The following is an 8,657-nucleotide window of genomic DNA, read 5'->3' as shown; positions in this document are numbered from 1 at the left end:
AATTTGCATTGTATTACTATTTTTAAGTAACTTACCTAACACTGGAGTGTGCAAATGTCTTCTAGTTAATGGATTGGACATTCATAATTCTTATTCTAAACATTGCATTAAAATGTATTGTTCAGATAAAATATTTCATCACCAAATACAGTCTGTAAAACTATAATCATATCAAGTGGTGGGATACATTGCCAAGACATTTGTCCCCAGTGTTCATCAGGTCCTTCATTTGAATAACCTATATCCTGGGCTTTCAGTGATGATATGCCTGTCAGGAATGTACCCCAGAAATTCCACAAGACCTACCCCCCCCCCCCCCATTGTTAGTGAATGTACAGACAGTCAGATTTCAGTTAATGGTAAGTGCACATAAATGGTTGGGTCTCATATTCCACTGACCTCTACCATTCACGGTTCATGTGTTTTTGCACGTGTGTCTTGAGAACGTCTGCTATGTGTTATCAACTAATGGCACATCATGTAAAGTCACAATAGTTGAGCCGCTATTGGTGCTTAAATGCTCCCCGTTACTCCGCTCCATGTTTTCCAGATTCACCCGAGGAATGCGGTATCCGTTCTCCGAGGACGCGGTAGACAGCGCGAAGCTCCCAGATACCGAGTTCACGCCCAAATTACTCATGGCCATGTTTGAGTTCGTGGTAGCTGATGACATCTTCTTTCGTGGTTTGCTCGAGCTCCCTGCCAGCATCCTGTTCGTGTGGGTCCTCCTGTGATGAAGTTGAAAATAAATGATTGTACAAATTGATTGAGGATTAGGGGAAAAAAGATGATGTATCTGTTAAATCAATTTAGTTCTCATAACACTTGAAAAAGAGCAGCGAATTTTGAGTTTAAGTTTTTAGGGCAGCTGAAAAAAATTTCTTAAAGGGATAGTTCACCCAAAAATTATTTATTTTATTTAAAATATATTTTTAGTGTTATGCCTGTCTCAGAAACCCGTGAATATGTCTGTTTTTCAGACTTTAACCATAGATCCTTTTCACTGACTGAGATGGCGCCTTTCAGTCATATTTAGCAGTGTAAACCTATCAAACTTTTTAAAAATTTTTATATATTTTTTATTATTTGGTGTAAATGTAAAACATTATATTTTGTATTATAATACCCTGGCATTAATTAAAAAAAAAAAGTAAAGTTGTAATAGCTGCAATGAGGTTTCTTATTCAGCAATTAATGACAGTCAGTGTTGGGTAAATTACTTCAAAATAGTAATCCACTACAAATTATGAATTATTTCTCTAAAATTGTAATCATAGTAGGGCCTACTTTACTTAATTTATTGAAAGAGTAATCACATTATTAATTACTTTTTTAAAGGTACTTTGCCACTCAACACATTTAAAATAATGTGTATATTTCTTGTTCTTTGTTACACATTTCTGCTTCACAAGGACTCTTTACAGGGCCATAATTCATGCATTCTACATAAATAATATATCAGAAATATACATACTTAAAAGTAATTAAATTAATTGAAAGTCAGTATCTGTAACCTGATTACAAGAATTTAAAATGTAATGCATTGCACAACTTCTTTTTACAATAAAGTAATTAGATTACAGTAACTAATTTCTTTGTAATTTGATTACACCCAACACTACTGACAGTAGGCTTGAGACATGAAGAAGAGACATGTCTCTTCTGACATTATCTATCCAATTTTTTCCCTTACTTTCAAAAGTTGTGAAAATGCAAAATTGTATATATTTTTAGCTGTTGGAGCAAATGAGAACACTGTGGTCTCCCATTCATTGCTATAGAAGTTTTCCCTGCAATAGAGTGCAACAGTCTGGTTCCGGAAATAAAAATCCTATTAAATTGTTCTATAGATTAATACATTTTCAATGATAATTTATAAACCTTAAAGGCAGAACTACTGTGAGCTTCGAGGTTGTTTATCGATGGTATATACTTCCGTTGAAGCCATCAGTCCACATTATTTCAACTTCATTGTGTTTGATAGTGGAATTTCTGGCAAACAACTACATTACCCATGGTACAGCAGAGAAAAATCCACCAATCAGAGAACCACATCCAACAAAGCCCGCGAAATGTGCCCAGGAGGGACCGCCCACTCCAATTACACACTGAATGACGCAACCAAGTCAGTCTCCTATTACCATTAAACTACTAATATATTAGAACCTGTAGGAATATTAAGCAATAAATGTAATATATTGTTTCTTTACTTATAATCAACAATCTAAAATCAATGCTTTTATATATTCCCATCCTTTTTATTTAACTACATAATTCACATTGCTTCATGAGATTGTAGTTCTGCCCTTGTGAAAGACGGTAAGTGCGCAGTCTTGTACCTTTCCCTTCATGTCCGATTTTTCAAATACTTTTATTTAGATTTTTTTAATAATGTGCTTCACCTCAGAGCTTGTTGGTTTGTTTCATGGCTTTGTGCCAGTGGTGGCTCAGCGGTTAAGGCTCTGGGTTACTGACCAAAAGGTCGGGGGTTCAAGCCCCAGCATTGTCAAGATACCACTGTTGGGCCCTTGAGCAAGGCCCTTGACCCTATCTGCTCCAGAGGTGCTGTTTCATGGCTGACCCTGCACTCTGAACCCAGCTTAGTTGGGATATGCAAAAACAACTGCATTTCATTGGCTTTGTAGCTGTACTCTGAATGACAATAAAGTTGAATTTTTTCATCTCTTATCTGGAGGATTTTACAAAAGGCCTATGCAAAAAATGTATGCACAAAATACTTCCGGAACCCAGATGGCTGAAAAAGTAAGCGGGCACTATTATCTATAGCAGGGGTGCTCAATACGTCGATCGCAAAGGCAATGCTGGTAGATCGCACAAAATTTAAATGTATTTCGTTAAATTTTAATACAAATAAATATAATATTTTTCCATATTTTAGTTTCTGTCTGACTTGCACTTGACGAGTACATTTTGACCAGGCGAGATTTTTGTTTATTCAGTTGCCATGACAACTAGGTTCACGCCTTCCAAAGGCTTCTGAGAACAGAGCGCGAATTTGCAAAGTTAGCTGTTTTTGAGGCTAGCTACCAGCAGCTAATGCCCGGATTATACAAAACTGTCTGATTCAATTCAGTGCAAATCATCAGAATAAGGTAAATGCCATTTCTTATATTGTGCTGTAGGTGTTTTGGGTTTAGTGTTAAAATTGAATGGTATCAACATTGAACATTATTATATATTTTTTTATTAATTAGAAGATGAATTCCATGTAGGCATAAATGCAGTAGTCCAAACAAGCATTTTTTAAACAAAACTGTGTTTTTTTAGTTGGTAGATCTTACTGAGTTGGTCATTTAAAAGTAGATCATCACATAAAAAAGTGTGGACTGATCTATAGTTTACATGCACATTCCAATCCCGAAGATCCACAGATCAAAAAGTGACAAAAGTTTCAGAAACTCCCATAAGTAATTCATTCTGGCTCTGGCAGTACTTGTGTGATACTTTTATAGTGCATTTGTGTCCTTTTCCAAGCTTAACAGCTCTAGCAGAGAAGGGCCTCTATTAAAATGAATGTGAGAAATTGGAACGCTCAATGGCTGTAGAAAAGGAAGTCCCGGTTTACAGGTGAAAGAGCCAGTCACCTTTTAGATACAGACATCTATATTAGCGTGCATCGGTATTAGCTATACAATTCAGAGGGTTTTTTTTCTTTTTCATTTTTATCATTTATGGTAACAGCATTGAGATTTCAGTCTTTCCCCTTTCAAGTACATAGGAGCTGCACTTGTATGCTGCTTGTTTACATTGCAAAAATAGCTGCCCAGTTTCCCCGCAAGTGTTCCAAAGATGGCCGTCGAGTGGACTGACTTGCTAAAAAGACTGGCTCTAGTTCCCATTCATTCCCATATTTCATTGAAAAGATTGACCTGTGCATTCTTCAGATTTTATCCTTTTGTGTTCCACAGGAGTTCAAAAGTCTTGCGGGGTTTGGGACGCCATTACGGTGAATAAATGATAACAGGACTATTTTTTAAATAGACAATCTTTTCCTGTCTGGCCTAAGAACAAGTAAAAATCATATGCAAAGGATTTGGAGAATCTAAAGTGAAGCTTGTTGATATTAATAGGTTTTAAACTATTCATAGATACCATTAAAATCCCAATGTAAAAATAACCTTGTATTGTAAGGAGACAATGTGTTCTCCTGATGGTATGTGATTCATAATGGGTCAGCATCAAAATGTTGTCATACCTGTTGTACGTCTTGAGGACTATTAGCAAAACTGTGAGAATGAAGATTATACCAATGACGATTACAGCGATCATGGCTCCTGAGCCTGTGAACACAAGCAACAGTGTCTCTCAGTGTGTATTGTGAACAACAAGGTTTGGGAAGATCATTTGTAAGCATATGCACCACACCATCATTTAATCAACACTTAAAAAAAAAACGAAGGCAAAACTTTGTGAGAAAAACTAAGACTAATTTCATTTACAAAATCGTATGTGAATTATTTGAAGCTTGCTGTCTAGCTCAAGTTTCAGGAAGTGACACTGGGGCATTCACATTGCTGCTGCTTTCAGATTTCTCACTCTCTGAGTTCTCACTGTCTCTACATGTTATTTACAGTGTGCATATGTATACTAGAAGTATCATAATCTTACATGCACAAACTTACTCTGAGTGAGGATTTGTTCTTTAGATTTGGTGATGACCGTGGTGTTCAGTAATGTTGTGAATTGGGTCGCGGACACTGTGACGGCCCTTTGCATCATGAGGATTATCCTGAAATGTAATAAAAGATTCTAAATCAATTCAGTCATATGAGAACAAACAGGAAATAATACAATTTTACGCAACAACATTTTATAATACTTTCTACACAGGGACGGATTACCAATGTGGCCAGAGCCCAAGGGCCCTTGACTGCCTGGGGGCGGCCCTGGGCTTTAAGGTTGCGCGATGAAGTTTGGCAGGAAAACGAAACCCCGAAAACAACAATTGGAGGGGGGCCCTTGGAGATAATTGGCCCCAGGGCCTTTGCAAGTCATAATCTGTCCCTGTTTATGCATGTGGTGTGCATGTACAGCATTATAATGCTCTACAGATTTGACAGTGCAAACAAAAGCATGTTAAAAAGCTGTTTGTCTCATACAAAACGTTAATCGGAGTCCACATTGCTGCTCTGGGAAGCATTCAGTTTAACCACACTACATGTGTGATTTATTTTGTTGCATGAATGACTATTTAGATATACTAATTCGAAATTGAGTCATAATGTTTTACAGCTATTCAGAAGTTCTGTTCTTTTTACATAAGCACATTATTTTAGTAAATGTAGGAACAGTTTTTAAATGTAATTGAATGCTACCAAACATTTATAACTTGACATATTATACATTAAAATGGGTTTAGTTTATAAGAAAACAATTTATTGAATCCTGGGAAGACTATTTCATTCTTCCATAAATCTGTCAGCAATAAAAGAACCACTTTAACATCCATGAACTTCCCTTTTTAAGTGCTTATCTCTCATATCTTCATACCCTTTTGAGCACTAACATCACTCACAGTAAAAACTCAACAAAACGTCCAGCTCTGTCAGTGTTTTGTATGTTTCTAGTGATGAATTAGAGGTATTGTCTAAAACAAGCATTACGGTGAAAGCTCAGGATTTGTAATCGGAAAGTTGCTAGTTTAATTCACACCCCAGCAAGGAGTGTTCTCCCTGTAATAAGTGTACTGTAGGGCAGCGATTCCCAATCAGGTGTACTTGAGCAGGTCACAGGGGGTCCTTGAAAAATATTTGCGATTAACGCATTTACTATTAATACAGCGTAAACACTGGTTGGAAGGTGTGTATCTTTGCTATGTGTCTGCCGGAGTCATTACACTGACACACCACAAACGCACCCAGCATCGATTCATTGTCAGTGATAAAGTGATTGGGAAAGGACAAGCAGATGTGATAGATATCAAGTATTTTTCAGCTTATGTAAGGTGCATTTTAATTACCACAGAAGCAGGTCAAGTTTAACTATAACCGAAACGTAGAATGAGACGTTTTTGTCTGCAAGAGCTTTTCATGTTGAGTTCAAAGAGGCTCTTCACAATGAAGCCCTGACACGATTTATGAACGCAGCTTCACAATTGCTTAGGCAAAGCAGATAGCCAGAGTCTGCTGGTTGATTAATATTGTGAAGGAGGAGAGTTTAAGAGATTTAATGCCCATTGTGATGAAAATACAAAACTATAGGGAGACTAGTTCTTTCAATTAGTCAACCTCCCACTTAGACTTTGGGAAACGTTTCATGTTTCTTGAATTGGTGCTATTTAATTCTATCTTTAAACTGGAAGTCTTTGTTTGGAAAATGTTCATAAAGCATTATATTGTTACATATTGTTTTCTTTTCTTTCCTAAGATAGAAATAAATGCATAGTGACAGGAATAGAATTGTATTTTGTGTCAGATTTCAGCACTTTCAAAATCTGTGATTAATCACGATTAAATACAAACTAAATATGCGATTAATCACAATTAAAAAAATGTATCTACTGACAGCACTAAATTAATCAACATTTTTAGTGAACGCCTTTCAGTTCATTCAGTTTCTTTAAAGGAAAACCATCTTAATATGTGTTACAAGGAACACATTGCATGTTTGGTGTTGATACTGAGCCTTACAGATGGAGCTGTGGGGTACCTAAGACAAATAAAAAAGTTGGGAAATACTGCTGTAGGGCACTTTGTATATAACTGTCTACTAAATTACTGCTTTCTAAAACTAGAACTGATTTGATTAACTTGTTTGGTTTGCATACTGAACTCTGTCATTGTGGATCCCTGTAGTGGTTCACCATAACCTCAAAATTATACAGCTGAATCTGACTACAGATTTAACTGACTATAGAGTATAGAGTAACCTTTAAAACATAAAGAGTACAAAATTTGCATTGGCTACATAAGCTGAAACCCTGTAAACCAGAAGAGAATGTTTTATACACACATAAACCATACATTTTCACCAAGTGGATACATATACAGTAAAAAAGTGACCCAATTAGACTTCCTAATTCACTCTTACTGCCTGTCTATTTCTCAGATTTAAGCACACATTGAGGTATATTCTTCCCTTGCTTATTATATTCAAGTAGACGGCAACTACAAAACATGCTAAAACTTCTGTCACACAGTTGCAATTATTCTTAGAGTGTGGGCTTCACAGCACTTCAGGGCAGAAGAACAGGGTCTTCTTAGTCTAAATGAGCAAATCAATGAAAAAAATATATACTGTATTTAGTTTGCAATTGTAACTGTGACGATTTCACGAGTTTCATGTTTGCAGTCAAAAACAATTGAGATTGTATTCTTATCCAATTGGTTGTCCCTAGGATAGGAAATTATGCATTCTCTTGACTGGGCACTTACCTCTCAAGAGATAAATAAAATGTGCCCCTTATTCTTTTGGCAAATGAAGTAAACTGAAGAGTTTAGATAAGACACAACAGGGCTTGAAAATGTTATTTTCATAAATGTGAATTCAACTGGCAACCAGTACAGCTCAAGCCCTAATAACCTGCTTTTATGTACACAGTTGTCAGGCTCATCCTTGTAATTTTCAGCACAACTTTGTAAAATAACCTCTTTTGTTCCAGACTAGGGATGGTAAGATTCACCGATTCGCATCGGTATAAAAGTTAACAATGCGATGCATCGATTTAAAAAAAGTTGGCATTTGTATCGGTAAAACCGATTTATTTATATATAATTATTAGTCGATGCGCTATACTATTATTATTTGGAAAGTGACCAATAATTTGTGACCAATCTTTTATATGTAGATTGATTTCTCCTCTCTAAACTGTTTCTCCAGCGCGTGCTCACATCACAACTGCTGCTATGTGAACATGACGTTTCACAACACTACGGAGACCGAGGCGTGTAGAACGGGGGTTCCCAATACGTCGATCGCACAAAATTGATATGTGCTTTCGTTACATTTTAATAAAAATAAATATAATGTCTTTTAGTTTCCGTCGGACTTGCACTGCCGAGTAAATTTTGAGCAGGCGAGATTTTTGTTTATGTATTTGCCATGACAATTAGGTTCGCGCCTTCCAAGGGCTTCAGAGAACTGACCAGCTACTGCCCGGATTATGCAAAACTGTCTGATTCCATTCAGTGCAAATCATCAGAATACGATAAATGCCCTCGCTATTGTAATATATTGTGCTCTAGGTGTTTTGGGTTTAGTGATAAAACTGAATGATATCAACATTGAACATTATTATCCATCCATCCATCCATCGTCAACCGCTTATCCTGTGTACAGGGTCGCGGGGGGCTGGAGCCTATCCCAGCTAACATTGGGCGAAAGGCGGGGGACACCCTGGACAGGTCGCCAGTCCATCGCAGTGAACATTATTATACTTTTTTTTTATTATTAATTAGAAGATTAATTCCATGTAGGGATACATGCAGTAGTCCCAACAAGCATTTTTTTATTTTATTTTTTTTATTAATGAAATTGTGTTTTTTTTAGTTGGTAGATCTTATTGAGTTGGTCATTTAAAAGTAGATCATCACGCAAAAAAGTGTGGGCACCCCTGACATAGAATATAGATTAACATGGCAGAGGCAGAGCTGCATCTTCCACCAAACAATTACAAATCTAATGTTTGGAAACACTTT

This window comes from Xyrauchen texanus, chromosome 16 (assembly GCF_025860055.1).
Source record: "Xyrauchen texanus isolate HMW12.3.18 chromosome 16, RBS_HiC_50CHRs, whole genome shotgun sequence".
Classification (NCBI taxonomy): Eukaryota; Metazoa; Chordata; class Actinopteri; order Cypriniformes; family Catostomidae; genus Xyrauchen; species Xyrauchen texanus.
The sequence above is the reverse complement of the archived record's forward strand: the minus strand, read 5'-3'. Positions refer to the sequence as shown.